Here is a 15900-nt window from a genome sequence, read left to right as displayed (position 1 = left end):
CCTAAACCTAACCATTAACCTAACCCTAAACCTAACCCTAAACCTAACCCTAAACCTAACCCTAACCCTAGCCCTTAACCTAACCCTAAACCTAACCCTAAACCTAACCCTAAACCTAACCCTAAACCTAACCCTTACCTTAAGTTAAACTGGCTTTCTTTCGACGCGCTATTTAAAGCGCCCTTCTTTCTCTGCGCTGGCTGTTGTCGCCGCGTTGATGACATCAGCAACGCGGTTTAGTCGGGCGCAGTTTTGTCGTTCGCCCTTTTGTCGGGTCACGGAAGCATCCATCGACCTGAGTGTCCTTGAGTTGGCCACGCCCACCCAGTCACATGACCACTGAGTCCCACCTACCTAGATGGTCATTAGGGCAGAGAACCGGTTGTTAAATTATTTGAATCCCAGCACTGAACAGCATGGTTATGTGATGTCCATGCTTCACAACTGCATTCCTTGCAGTGGAAATACTTGTCCCAATTAGCGTTGTTCAGTGATTTATATGATAATTTGTGTAACTTGGGACACTTTTTACTAAAGATTTGGAAATGGAGAGATGTTGATATGCAAATGCTGGTGGAAAGATAGGGGATAGTATTATACTATAGATTAATAGAAATAATATTTATAGAAAAAAGTGAAAATGCCTTTATACTGGAAATCAGGGGTCTCAAACTCAAGGCCTGCGGGCTGGATGTTTAAATCTGACTCATGGGGTGTCTCTGCGGCCCGTTTTTGCTGGAGGCCGTTTTGGCTGGCCTTTGATATTAAGAGGCGGGTCCTCGGGCCAGATTTAAGCACCCCACGGCCCTTGTTTAATTTAATTTGTCTGAAGGTAGGATAATATGAACCAGGTCATTTCTGCTTCTAGATTGATTTGCTCAATAATCCATATTTTTTAAACGTCCGTGGTATTCTCAGGTGTCTTCTCTAACACTAAAGTTTGAGTGTCAATATTTTCCAATCCTGCTTCTTCAAACTCCAACTTTAGCTTCCAGCTAGAATCATAGGTAAATAGCTTTGCTTTCACAGTTCTGGTCTTTGTAGGCATAAAGGCATGACATATGAATACAGGGTAGGTCTTGATTAGTACAGATAACGAATCCCATGAAAGGGTAGCATTATTCAAATCTATAGCCAAGTAATATTTCTATGGAAAATATGGTAACTGGTTCCAGCTTGACATAAATAGGCAATGAAAAATTGTAAACATAAATTTTATACGTATATGAATAAAATATTACAGTAAAGAATAAAAGGAACATATGTTTAATTTAAATTCGTGGTTTACAAAATTGCAGTGTAGTTATAGAAAGCAAAATAAAATGTAAAAAAATCTACCATGGATTCAGGCATTCCAACATCTCGTCCTATTTTCGTGTTGCTATGACCACGTTCAACTTGTTCAATTGCATCAAATTTTTGCTCTAATGTAATAATAAGCCTCATCTTTTTTTAAAAAAAAAAAAACTTGTATTCTTTTCGCCTGATAGAAGTTTGCCTTTTCTCCATTTTGTTCAGCCAAAGATTCGCAGTGTCTAAAACCCCAAGATCAACTGTGGAGGCACTAGCCTCAATTGCGCATGTAGTAGCCTCGTATCCATTGAATCTGGGTTGCATTAAATGGAACGGTTTCAATTTACAATTCATATTAAATCAAATACAGGTGCTCAACCTATGACCATAATTGGGCCTGCAATAAGTTGTGATGGTTGTAAAGCGGGTCATCAAATGATCAACCCAATTTTATAACCTTTTTGGGGATGGTCATTAAATGAATGTGATGGTTGTAAAGCAATCACAGTGATTGTTAAATGAACCCATTGTTCACAATGGGTGGTTTTTGCTGGAAACTAGAAATAAACATTGGTTTCCAGCAAAAATGTCATAAATCACAGTCACATGATTGCAGGACACTGCAAAAAGGTGGACCAGTTGCTGAACACCGAAAATGTGATCCTGTGACTACTGGAGTGGAGTGGGTGGCCATCAGAACTTCAGAACCAAGTCGTAATTCCTTTGGAAGGGGGACTCTGTTGTAATCCTCACTAAGCAACTGGTCCTAAATTGAGGATTACTTGAACTAACACCAATCGCAAGCATCCTATATCTTTTCCAATATCTTTGTGGATACTCTGACAAGTGCTGATCTGCCAATTTCTTGACTGATTCTTCCTTTACTCTTGATGGCTGAAGCAAAAGAACAGATGCATAAAATAATGAATCAAATAGGAGAAGACTGAGAAAATCATGGTGGCATAAAAGAGACTGGTGAGAAGAAAAGGCAATGCATAAATCAATGTACAGATATTTTGAAAGCAAAGCTGGTCAGAAAGGTATGGAGATATACATACAGTCTATAATGTTAAATACTTTTAACTATTTCTTTCTTCCCACTAACACTTGCTTATCTCAAAACAGATATCCACGTAATTAGAATACATTCTAAGAAATTGCAAGAGAGAGCCAAATTTGTGTAGCATTTAAGGCCCCAAGTTAGAAACAGGGAGATTGTGAATTCCCGTCCAGCTTTAGTCAGCAAAGCTCACTGGGTGATCCTGAGCAAGTTGCTCTTTCTCTAAGGTATAGGAAGGCGCCAAGGGATAATCACTTTTGAAATGTTGCTGAGAAAACTTCAGGCAGTAACTCAAGGAGTAAAAAAAAAACTGCCGGGGGGGGGGGGGGGGAATCCCAACCTCAACCAATAAGAATGTAAATGGCAATGATGCCAAAATTCAATAAAAGTCTTTTATGATAAATCCTCCTTTTTCAGGATTCTCTAACTATTTAAATGAAAACTGGCTTCAGGAGGTAAGCAAACACTAATGCAAAATATTTAGGCAGCCAAATGTCAATTCAAAATATTTGTTAATAAAGACTGCTTTTTGGGACGGAGGACTACTTGAAGAAAAATACAGAGAACAGAGTTTTTTTTAGAGTGGAGCGTCATAGATAAAAACTACAGGAGCTCCAAGCTAAGGTGTGAACAGCTTTGAGAAGAGTATTAAAATTACTGGTTTATCTGTACTGTAGTGGTTGGATGTATACATTGTGCAAAACTAACTAAGCAAATAAGATTATGGCTAGTTAAAAAGGTGTTTTGGCTTACTATTGTAGTTTATTCATGGTTAGACAAAACACAGCTAAACAAGAACTGAATCTATCCAGCACTTACTTGGGATTCAATTTGGTCAGGACAATAGCTTTCCTATTATCAACTTTATTTATAAATATGTTTACATATACATACGCATCTCTGTGTTTCTTGTACACGTTTCTTGGATGTCACAGAAAATCCTGTCTCACAGGGATTAAAAAAAAACAAAATAAGAATCCCTCAAACTGATTCCCCAACCACCAATCCTACAGACTTGTCTGGATTCAGTTTCAATCTGTTAACAAGACTAAATTTAGAGAAGACTACAGCAGTGGCGGGTTTCAAATTTTTTTACTACCGGTCCTTTGAGTGTGACTTATTTTGTGGGTGTGGCTTGGCAATCATGTGATCAGGTGGGAGTGGTTTGTCGGTCATGTGGCTGGGTGGGCATGGGCAATTTAGCCGTCCATTTTGCCAATTTAGCAGTGCATTAAGCAATACACAGCAGCCCCCTTTTCTATTCTTTTTAATAGTGCTTGAAGTTTTTGCTCTAGTTTTTTTTTACTAGGGGGGAGAGGTTGGCAATGCCTGGGATTTCTGGGAATTTCTCCTCTATGTTAGAGGCACTAAAATAACCAAGATGATGTAAGGTCTGCTGCTGCAGCAGGGGGTTAGACTAGATGACCTCTGAGATCCTTTCCAGCCCTGGATTGCTGTGCGGTTTCAAAGCATCCTCTGAAGCTGTGTCTAGTGCCAGGTTTGTGGTCCTTCCTTCCTCTCCTTTTTTTCTCCCTCCCTCCCCTCCCTTCCTCCCTCCCTCCCACCCTATCACATTCACTTTCCCTTCCTTTTTTCTCCCTTCCCTCCCTTCCTCCCTCTCTCCCTCCCTCACACTATTGATTAGCTTAGCCTGAGCAAGGATAGCTAGTAGTACTTTCAATAAGCTCTCAGCTCCATACCAGAGGTCTGGAAACTTGGCAACTTTAGGACTTGTGGACTTCAACTCCCAGAATTCTCCAGCCAGCAGAGCTGAATTCTGCGAGTTGAAGTCTATAAGTCTTAAAGTTGCCAAGTTTCCAAATCTCTGCTCCATGCCAGTGGTGGGTTCTGAATCCCGTTGCACCCGTATGGTGCAAAGGGGGCCTGGCGTCCACCACATGAATGCACGCAGCGTGCACATGTGTCCTTACCTCTTGCGATGCCCCCGCAAGCCCGCGATACTCCAGCTGCTCGGTGGAGCCTTTGTGCAGGTGCCGTGCGCTCCATGCATGTGCACACAAGCACCGAAGAGCTCAAATACAGGCAAGAAGCTCAGGCAGGCGGGTGGGCTCTCCGGACCACCAGACTGGAACGGTACCCATACCAGGACGTACCATCTACAACCCACCATTGCTCCATGCACTTGGGGATCCCCAAAAGATGAAGATTTCTTTCTTTCTTTCTCTCATGAAGTCCCTCTGCTTTTGCTCCTGGGGGGCTGCAGGGAAGCTTGCTAGCCCTCCCCCGTTCTATTTTGGACCTAGCAGGCCTCCCTAAAGCCTTCTGGGAGCCAAAATGGGGCTGGTGGGGATCCTGGAAGGGGCGGGAGAAGGGAAGGCTTTGAGCCTTGTGGTGATGGTGGATGCAGCATGCTTCGGAGGGGGGGCTAAAGAGACTTACCTGTAGGCAGGAGGAGGAGGCAGCTCAGTTGGGGCGCAGGGCAGGCACCATGTGGCAGCTTAGGCAGGGAAACCACCTGGAAGGTGAGGAGTGACTGGGTGGGGTGGCATTTGCTATTAAAACGGTCTGCGCATGCGCACAACAGTAAAAAAGGGGGAAATTACATATTTCCATGAAGATTGTTCTGCATATGTGTAGAACAGAAAACCAAGATGGCGCCGCCATCGAGGATAGTACCGATACGGTCACATGTCTGCTGGAGTTACTACCTATTCGCCCGTACCGGACTGAATAGGTAGGAACCCACCTCTGGACTACAGACTAGTCCAGGCAGGAAGAAATGTGGGAGTTAAGTAGACCTGTTGGAAGGATGGAAAAGGGAAGCAACCTTGCATTGCTTGGTAACAGGATAATATTCCGCTTCCCTATCACTGACAGCCTCCCTCCGCAATCAGCTGCATAGCTGGACCTCTCAGAAAATGTTCACCAAACAGTTTGAGGAGCTTCACATTAAATCAGGCAAGTTGCCAGATCAGAGAGAGCCAACAGCTGTTTGGCAGGCGGGAGGGAAGGGGGGCTGCCAAGGTTTTGAGACAGTGGACTCGCCTGCCTTATCACTCAGCTCCTTGTTTCAACTGACACATGCTCCTGTTTAATGTGCCCCATAAAGTGGGCCAGATGACCCGCCTGTCAGAACTGACCACCTCCCCAAGCCTCCTTCCTGTACCTACATCACTGTTGTAATTGGTGGCAGATGGTTTCCGACGGGCTGGTGACATTCCTAATGAGGGACGACAGCAAAACCAACAGCTTTGCTTGACACTGTCCTTCACATATAAACTCAGGACATTTGGTGGCAAGCCAAAACAGTGACAATGGAGACGGCACACACATTATGCGGATAGTTTCCTCCCAAATCAAGAACAGGTTTGTATTTTTATTCAGCAGCAGAAATAGGCAGGCCCTTGTAGTCTTCTGCATGTACTTGAATGAAGGAGAGGCTGATTTTCACAATTATCTTGAAACCCTAAGACTTCTTGCTTCTATATTACCAATCTCCCTCACCTCACACCCATTTTTCCACCTGTAGGTCATTCTTTCATGAAACATCTGAAAAATTACTGCTAGGAACACCGCTCTTAAAAACCAGATGGAGGACACCACTAGAATCTTGATTGGAGTGGAGATGTCGACCTGACATAAACATATTTAATTGAGAGCAATTTCAGAAGCCTATTATCTTCTCTCTCCTTAGTTTCAATACCACACAAAGTGTCTTTTTATAAGCATTGCTGGCTTGTCTGCCTGCTTGAGTTCTCTCTCTCAAGGGCATGATGTCCAATCTGGATCCAGCGGAAAATCTATGCCATTTACGAGTTTGAGAGGTGTGTGCTTTTGGCCCACTAAAATGGAGGTGAGCAAAGGAATCAAATGAATACTTCCTATACGGATAGTAATGGATAAATGATGGAACTGTTGAGGTCTTTGTTTGCATGTGTTTTATAGTACTTTTCAAAACAGTTATGGTATTTAATTATTTTTGTTACCCTTCTCTACTGGTGATCAAGTAAACAATAAAAGCATCTGCAATTCTGTTCTTTTCCACCTTTTCCTCAGAGGGTGGATATTCAAATTTCTGATGTTTTTCTAGCATTATGTCATAATTAAAAAATAATAAATTTTATTTTCTAACAGCAGCTAAGATATGAATATTTCAAAAGCTTTTTTGAGCTTTTCTGCAACATTTTTGGCTATTGATCTCAAGATGATTTCTGAAATGCAAAATTTTTGGATCTTCGATACTGAAGTTAGTTATTTGGGTTTTTCATTTCAGAAACAATCTGGATTAGTGCGTATACCACATTGTCACAATAGGATTTGCTTGGTTTCTGGCTTAATTTATGTGTTAACTCAACTAATATGATTTAATCAGTAAATCGTAAATATGGCTTTTTTCTTCATGCAGCTTTGAGCAATGGTTTAATTCATAGTTTATTATGTGTTTATCCTGCAATAAAACTGTCCTTTAAATGCTACGTGGCTTAATTTTGTCTGTGTATGTGCATTTGAATATTACTGTTTTTCAAAAATTACAGAAAATAGTGCATTAAGGAAAGCATACAGTGACTAAATATCCATCTAGATATCTAAATCCTATCATTAAAGGATGTGGAATAGACAGTGATATTCCAATTCTAATTCATAATGCTAAGACAGACTTTGTCACATTGGTTGTGAAATAAGGCTTGTTAGTGTTTTAGTTTGAATTCCAAAAAGGTGCTTCAGAGTACATAGAGGTGTTCTGTTCACACCTTTCACACTTTAAAGTACCGTTTTCAGAACTGAATTCAAACTAATGCCGTGATCTATTGTGCACCTATTAGTTTCAGTCTAGTTCAGTGGTAGTCAACCTGGTCCCTACTGCCCACTTGTGGGCGTTCCAGCATTCATGGTGGGCGGTAGGCGTTTTGTCCGATACTGAAGCACTTTCCTTTTTTTAAATTTAATTGACTTCCCTACTTTATAAATCACCATTACTGTGGAACCGGTGAGCGGTTAGAAAATATTACTATTAACAGAGATACAAAAGTGAGCGGTAGGTATAAAAAGGTTGACTACCCCTGGTCTAGTTTAAGGAAGTAGATAATCTACAACAGTTTCTAGCTCTTTTGTAAAATGAAGCCTAGCTACTATGTATGACTTTGGTCCAGGTTAGTGGTGGGATTCAAATAACCTAACAATCGGTTCTTTGCCCTAATGATTTCTTCCAACAACCAGTTCAGCAAACTGCTCAGAAAATTAACAACTGGTTTTCCCGAAGTGGTGCGAACTGGCTGAATCCCACCACTGGTCCAGGTGTTGCAGAGGAAAAGTCCTGGCCTACTTCTCTTTTCCATTTCCACTAGGAAAGGTAGTAAGGTACTATATATGCTGAGACCTCTTAGGAGAAATGGCAAATGAAACAGAGTTTATAGTTGTATTTAATGTTCATGGTTTCATTTAGTAAGAGATATTTTGGAAACATCTTTAGTAACTCATTTATCTTTCAGGCTATAATAAGCCTGTGCAAAGGAAATATCCTTTTTCTCAACACACACAGTGAGGATGAATTTAATATCTATTGGCAGTGATAAAACAAAAAGCACCACTCAGATCAAGCACAATACATGTGGTGTTTTAAAAGCAATGTGTATAAATGCACATTGGATTTTCTTAGGTATATCTAAATGCTGGCTTTGAGGTGGCCTCTGGGCAATTATGGCTTATAAAATGGTGGTAGAAGTAATGTTTCCTTCAGCAGCTGCTACTGCTGAATAACTTTTCTGCAGTTCTTATTTACAGACAAGGGCAATAAGAGCAAAGGATAAAATAGTTGTAAAATATTTGCAGCTTGTAAATGGAGTAAAGGTTTATATTCTCTGCTCCTGGGTCAATGAGGGAATTGATTGGTCAACAAAGAGAGAAAGGTTGCTGGAATAAGATCTATGGATTTCTTGGTCAAAGTGAAAGGCGGTTTAAAAAGAGGTTTAATTAGCTTGATTTATGAATATTAGAAAAACACCACTAAAAGTGTCTATAGGAGGGTTAAAGGAGCTAGGGCAGGGGTCTCCAACCCCACCCCCCAGGGTCCATAGCCTGACACTGGTCCTTAACATGCCAGAACCCAGCCACTCAAAAGATGCAAAGTGAAGCCCCATCCATGGGATGCAGGCAGCACACGAAACCAGCCCCCATCTAGTCTGCGGAAAAACCTCTCCACAGAACCGGTAGGAGACCACTGAGCTAGGAGACCGTATACAGCTAATAATATCAGCAGAGACTGCTCTGTTGAGGCCATTGACTGATGAAAACAATTCGTTGATTTCCCTCATTATTCTGCCATATCAGTTTTTCTGTGAAAAGCACCAGTAGGCTTTCACAAGATCCCTGATTAAATAAGTTACTATAAAATTCCTTTTTCTGAACTATCAGTGATTCTGATCCGTGTTCACACTTCCTTATCTAAATGTTATTTGCGATTTTAAAAGTTTTTAAGTTCTTTAGCAGTAAAGCTTATCTTCTAGATAAGAAAGCCTAAATTCTGCAGTTTACGCAAGTATTACTAAGGCAGAAAAATGACAAGATGAGTTTCAAAACTGCTTCTTCTAATTGTGGAAATGGTGTAAAAGGTATTTTATTTTTATCCTGCTTTTATTATTATTTTTGTAAGTAACTTAAGATGGAAAACGTACCTAATACTCTGTTGTTGCCTGCCAGCGGCCAGTAGAGATGGCAGCAGATTCAGACAGTGAGGAGGTTGGAGAGAAACATGGGCCAGTCCTGGAATGTGCGGAAGGCTCTAATAAGGGCTGTGTGTTGGAGGCAGAGAGGAGACCAGAGCTGTATGCGTTATCAGATGCCTTCAGAGTCAGACATCAGTGAGGCAGATGAACAGCCGGAGCCTGTTCCTACTGTGTGCATGTGCAGCGTTGCCAGATGAAAATAGCTAAAGAACAGGGATCAACTTGGGAGTAAGGCCACAAGTGGATGATGACTGGCACCTTGGCCTGGCAGCCAGGTAAGGTCTGTGACTATAAATCCCCCTTAAAACTTTGCTGTATGTGAATGAGCAGAATTCACAGTAAATTAATAAAAGGGTTTTTTGTCGGGTTCAGGAGTTTGCTTCATGCTCTTGGGAAGCCTAGGTCAGAACATACTCTTTCTTTTCCTCCACAACAGCAAACTGTGATTCTGTGCATGGCAAGCCTTTGGCCTTTCATGACCTCATGTAATATCATGGTAGCTATTAATAATTAGAACTAGGGCTTAATTACAACATATTCCTGTGTGGATTAAAGGTGAAATTCACAAGACTCTATCTATAGCATATCTGTTGTCTTTTTTGTGCCCTATGTAGTTTTCCTTCTGATTCTTTTGAAAACTCTTTGAGAGCAATGAAATTGGCTAAATCAGCAGTGTTGATTGAAACTGGAGGAGTTGCTTTCTTTTATTTATTTTCATTGTCACACGAAAAGTTCCCAAGACTTTAAGCAGGAAAACATTGAGGGAATATCATTTTGGACCAGGCTCAACCTGAAGATTATCCAAACCCACAAGATTGGAATCTTCTTACTGGACCCAGAGAATCTTTTTAAATTTAGATTGGACACCAAGATTTCAAAAATATTTAACAGATTTGTATTTGCAATAGTGGAAAATATCTGTAGTTTGGGTATAGGATGTGGGTGAAGGTTTGTTCTCTGAGTTTGTGGGCTGGTTTTCTAAAGTTTAAACTATTCTGAAGAAATTACGTAGCCTGGTAACGAAACGCTTGGAAACCAATCCACAAGCTTAGAGAATGAACCTTCATTCTCAGATTTCTATTTCCTAATTTAATTAAGAGTCACGTAGGCCTATCGTAGAAACCACAGTATAGAACAGTGACACATTTATATAAACATTAAACCATACATGGTAAATAAGCTGATTATATTTTATGTAAACAATCTACAATACTCATACATGAGCATTTGTATTTGTGGGGCCAAATGGAGTTGAAAATGTTCCCTGCAATCTAAATTAAACCAGAGGATTTTTTTAAACAAGTGATAATGGAATTCACCCCTTCTAAATTCTTTTGCTGGACTGGGAAATCTAGGTTATGGGAAGTCATGTATGTCTGCAGCGGCAGATGCTCTCCCCAGGAGTCTGCATTCAGGGAAGATTGGAACTGAAGTAACCTCTATTTTGAACCACCAAGGAGGGATTTGAAAACATCTAATAATCATTCTAAAGTCACTTTGAAAAGTATTAATCTGGGTAGAAATTGTTTGCTAAGATTGTTATGGTGAATTCCTGAAAGTTGTTGCTGTTGAGAGCAGTGAGGATTGGTGTCCTTTATGCCTAATAGTGCTTACCTAGAGGTACAGGGATGGGTGTAAGAATGTTGATGTAATTAGATCTTAATTTCGCCTAATAAAGCACTCCTTGGGATATTAATAATTGGATGTGGAATAGCTATGCCTGTTTTGCAAATTTATACTGGAGCTTTTGAAATGGAAAACATCTTAGCAGATTTTGAGAACTCTAATTAAAAATACAGATCATTATCTCTATGATGGGCGGTTTTGGCTGATTGCATTATATCATTCATCCACTTAGAATGATTCTGGGAAAACAAAGCTCTCTGGTACCATGAAGCCTATGTATTATTTGGGGGCATTTTCCTCCCTCAAGGAAACCATACAACTATACTTCTTTTTCATTTTGTAGAATGCTTTAAAAAAATATATGTGTCAAGTGTTGTGTCTTTTTTGAGTTCTAAAACATGTTGGCTAGTGTCAGCACTCAGTGACAGCAAAGTAGTTTATTGATTACCCTTCTCCCCTTAAGCTTTATTTGTAAGCAATTGTGTGCTACACATCTGCAGGTTGTAAGTGGTTTATAAATCATAAAATTACAAAACCAAACCACCCTAATAAGTATTACTAAAACTATTAAGTTTTGTTATCTCAATTTGTCTTTCTGATTTTGTAAAATGTCATGGCAGTGGGGAAACATCTGACTTGGGATGAAGCTGTTCTAAAGTGAACAGACTACATATTCAGTCTTTTACCCAGATGCCTAGTTATCCCACACACAATTATGATTTCATTTTGACTTGTGGAGATATGGTTCAAATGCACAAGGCATTTCAGAGCAACTGAAGTTCATAGTGCAAATAACAATAGTCTTACATATTAGAGGTTATCTTATCTGTCAAGTGTGACTCTTATGTAGCCCAAAATGCATTATTCACAAAGCAGAACAAGGCTATTGAATAGTGCCTAACTATTTCAAACTCAAGTCTTTGTTGCAGGTTCTAAACACAATAAAGATGATTGCGATATTTTAATCCATCACGTTGCATTACCACACATCACATTAACCAATATTATTTTTTATTCAGTTTTGAATTATTGTGCTCTGTGATCTCAGTCACTGTAGTTTATGAACCAGTTTCTAGCTTAGCATGATTTGTTAAGCAGACCATTCTTACTTATTTACACTTACTTAAGAAATATGAGAATCAATTATGGCTTACTATGTTGTTTATTTTTAAAGTGACAGAAGCATCTTATTTTTGCTACAATGAAATTACACTTTTATCTCCCTACAGAAGATACGCAAAGTAGGATATGCCAAAATATATTCTGTCTCCATCTGAGGAGTAAAGGGGAATTAACATCCTATTCAGAAATGGATGCTGTACAAAACAAGGAGTTAAAACAACGTAATCTACAACAAATCTTTGTTAATATATATAATCTGAAGTCAAATCTGGGTTTAGGTGATATACTAAACCAAACCATAATATTGTATAACTTAATCCCAGTGTAGCGTCAGTGCAGCTGTTACTTAAATTATATCCAGTTGGTCAGTGTGCTGTTTGCAGATAGATCCATTTACGTTGAGAGACGCCTCATTTTGGATAGTGAGACAATGTCTGTGCAATCTGAAGCCATTTGTGGGAGGAAGCTCTCTTGCATTTCATGAGTCTTACTTCTAAGTCAATATGCATCAGAATGTATTATTATTGAAATTGTCACTGGATGAATTTACAGACTAACATTCATATCTATTGCATTATGCCAAATAGAATCTTAAGAGAGAAAAATCTATCTACTAAAAACTTTTGAGAACACTGCAAAATTGAAACTCTGTTCCTGACTAAGGAGATTAATACTGAATAATTCTGTATACATTCACTAAGCATACTTGCCAATCTTTCCCTGTCTATATGAATAAACAGTCTTGTTCTATATTTGTTTGTATATTGCAGAGATTAGTACCTCTTGCAGTCTAAGTTGTTCAGTGGCTATTTCATCTGCACTCAACTTTTTCTATTGAACAGCCGATCCAGTGCCTCTCATACTGTACCTCACTTTCTAGTGGCGTCAGTTTCCTGAACATATTCTTGTTACAAATGTTTCTGTTCTTCTAGAACAACATTTGTAACGGAATCAGTAGTACCTGTCAATCACCTTTATCCTCATTTGCCTTTTGTAGATCTCTTCAATATCTGCACTTCCATATTCCTATTATAACTCTAAATTTTCCTGTGACTTACCTGATGTTTTAAAAGCATCTTTCCTTATTTTTCATTGTGTTGAAACATTCTTAAAGGATTTTTTGTCCTTTCTTGCTTGATAGTTCGGCTGTCATATTTCCTTGCACATGAGTTTTTACCCTACCTGAAAGTCACTGTCATTTTTTTTATATTTTATTTTTGCTGAACTTCATTTTTTCTTTTTCTAATTCTTATCATGTAGTTAATCTGAATTTGATCTCATCTGTCAAATGATGTTTGTCTGTGCAATTTGTGAAAAAGTGCTAAAAATAAACAATTTTTCCTGCAAAACTAATCAACCATTGCAATTACCCAATCCAAATCTTCTGGTAATTCCAGGTTTTATCTTTCAAACTTTCACCTTTCTTCCCCATAACTCATTACTTACCCTTTCTGGGTTTTGGATTGAGAAACTTCAATGTAATTCATGTACATGTAACATGTAATACATATATAATTAATAGGACAATTTAAGTTATTCCATTATAAAATGGGACAGATCCTTAACAATATTCTGTTCCTAATATTACTGCTATTGCAGTTCTTGATGTGGTTTTATGCCATAAATCATTTCTCAACTAACTCAACCTGCTCATACTATTCAAGTTCTCTTATTCCTAAACATCCAATTTAGAATGGTTTATTTTATTTTGACAATTTTAGGTTTTCCTTGGTTCATTGCACAGGGACCGCCTGTGTAGTGTAGATAAATGCTTCCATATTTCATTCCCCAGTTGTACTGGTCCTCATAAAATATGGGTATGCCCTTTCAACATGAACACTGAGTACATGTCCTTGTGGCTTCAGTTTGGTCACATCAACTTCCAGGTATAACTATGAAAGTTCAACATTCCCCCCTCCCCCAATAAACCTTAAAATATTCCAAGTTTACAGGGAAGGATGACTTGACTAGGAGCTCATAGTCTTGCCAGCATCATTCTCAATGAAGATACTAGGTCCTCCCAAAATTTTAGATTTTAACACATAGTCAGGTTCCATTGCAGAGGTTGGTTGAAGATAGTTCTCCTGTTTGGATAAATTTTACAGAATTAAAAAAAACACCAACTGCGCTTAACTACAGTTAGTCATCCTTCAGCACCATTCCACATTGCAACATACTAAAATAGCGGAGGGAGGGCAACAATTCTTTCGCCCGGGGAGGAAAACAAGAGTTAATGCCCGAGATGGGCGAATCTTTCCCGCCTCTCCTTGCAGGTATCCGTATATTTACTTGCGCGGGTGCCTTATAATCCCCGTGTCACACAGAGCCTCCGAGGACCGTCCCGCTGACCGCACCTCGGTTATGGTTGCCATGACGTCTCCCTGCTAACACCCCCTCGGTAGGCTTTGGCTCCGCTGCTGCCGCGTGCAGCTCGCTCGGACGCGCCCAAGCACGACTGCGCGAGACGGCCGTGGGCTTTGGCTAATTGTAGCAGCGGACGCGGTCACGTGCTGCAGCGCTCGGGGCCGCGCCTCTACCCCTCCTCCTCCTCCCCCCCATTTGGCCCCAGCCAGGCTCGGGCGCGCGCGCTGAGGTCCGAATGTTGTGAATAAAATGCGCCGTTTGTTACACCCCGGCGGCGCAGGCAGCTCTTAAAGGACCAGAGACCCGGGGTCGCCGGCGCCTTCTTGGACCTCCCCGGCTCTGGGGGCAACTCTGAGGAGGCTGCAGCTCTCTGCAAGCGCGAAGGAAAACAAAGAAGCGACCGGAAACAGCCGTGGGGGGCGCGGGCACGGGGCTCGGAGCCGGCGCCCAGGAAGCACGGCAGAAAGGACGGCTTATGTGGGGTGCAGCTGCACCCAGAGAAGGGGAGCCAGCCGGCAGGTAGGCAGAACGGGGTGAAGAGGGCTTTTCTTGTATGCATCCACAGCTGCGAGGTGGAGATGCACGGGGAGGGAGGGGCGCGCCGCTTGGACTGGGGAGCTTAAACGGTCCTCCGGATGATTAAGGCTCTTTTAAGCCATAATTAAAACCGCGTTTAAAAAAATGTAATCTGGGTGGTGTTCGGTTTCTGCTAAAGATAGTTATATGAGTGATGCTGCTGGGTCAAATGGGCGGGCACTGCAAACTGCGGCTTCCCAACAACAAAAATGCAGTTCGGGGCACTTCCTCCTCCTCGATTGTCGTTTGCACCTGCATCCCCTTGGATCCCCTCGCCTGACCTTTGAGAGCAAAAAGCCGAGAGAAATCGCCAGAATACCGCCTTCTTCTCTTAGAGCAGAGTGGGATGGGAAAGGAAATTGCGGGCGACCCTCGGGTGAAGATGACCCGCCACTGCCAGACCGAAATCAGGTCCGGCGTTTTGCAGCAAACGCAGAGCAGCTGTGTGTCAATCAAAGTGCGGGATTTATTCCGTTTGTGATTGACGGGCAATGACATTTCGAGACTGGGGGGCTCTGAGTCGCTGGTTTGTGTTGTGAAACAATTTTCTGAAGGTGACTTGTGAATGCAAAGGACATGTGGAGGCAACAGGAACAGAGTGGTAGCTCTTGAGGTGGGGGTGGTCATGGTTGAAAATAGCTTGCCTCCTTTTTCCTCTTGTACAGAGCAGCTTTTCGAGCGTTTATGGCCATGGTGGTTTCCTGTCACAAGTTTCTCTAAACTGCTAGCGCTTTTCCTTTGCTGCTGCTCTCTAGATGCCTATGACTTGAACTTCATGAAGTCCTGATAGTATGACATGGGGATGGGGGAATTGTGGGAGGCGTATTCCAAATGATGGAGCCTGCATGTGGCAGATGCAACCTTATGGGTGTTTTATTTCAAGATGCCAGTTCTATGAGAGCCAACTCTTGAACAGAGCCAGTCTCCTTTTTGATTCTCCCAAAGTTTGCGAACCTCTCTTATTACCCGGAAATACTGGAAATATTTTGCAGCTTTTTCCATGAGAGCGAAACATTTTCCTTCCTTGGTTTCTCCAAATGGATACAGAACTGAATGGTTTGAACTGAAATGGATGAGAGAACCCAGGAAGTGTAAGCAAAATTATTGGTTATTAAGTTTGGTTTTAGAAATGTGAGCAAATAAAATGGGAAATTTCTACAAAAGGAGAAAAATCTT

At 40.9% G+C, this 15900-nt stretch overlaps 1 protein-coding gene and 1 long non-coding RNA gene across 3 annotated transcripts in view; one reads left to right on the top strand and one right to left on the bottom strand.

The window, feature by feature from the left end:
- Window positions 1-12912: 12912 nt before the first annotated feature.
- Window positions 12913-14253, bottom strand: LOC116523881. Its single transcript, XR_004257173.1, has 2 exons — window positions 14074-14253; window positions 12913-13868 (listed from the first exon to the last, which is right to left on the bottom strand). It is a non-coding gene; the product is annotated as an uncharacterized LOC116523881 (long non-coding RNA).
- A 107-nt stretch (window positions 14254-14360) lies between these two features.
- The window catches only part of RNF44 (ring finger protein 44), an 86045-nt gene continuing 84505 nt past the window's right edge, over window positions 14361-15900 (top strand). Inside the window, exon 1 of one of the 2 annotated variants that reach the window (XM_032238969.1) lies at window positions 14361-14667. The gene's annotated coding sequence lies outside the window, so the exon portion shown is untranslated. The remainder of the gene's footprint in view (window positions 14668-15900) is intronic. The other variant, XM_032238964.1, reaches the window with a different exon arrangement.

The sequence above is a fragment of the Thamnophis elegans genome, chromosome 2, assembly GCF_009769535.1.
Source record: "Thamnophis elegans isolate rThaEle1 chromosome 2, rThaEle1.pri, whole genome shotgun sequence".
NCBI classification, from domain to species: Eukaryota; Metazoa; Chordata; class Lepidosauria; order Squamata; family Colubridae; genus Thamnophis; species Thamnophis elegans.
This window is presented reverse-complemented; position numbering and strand designations above follow the sequence as displayed.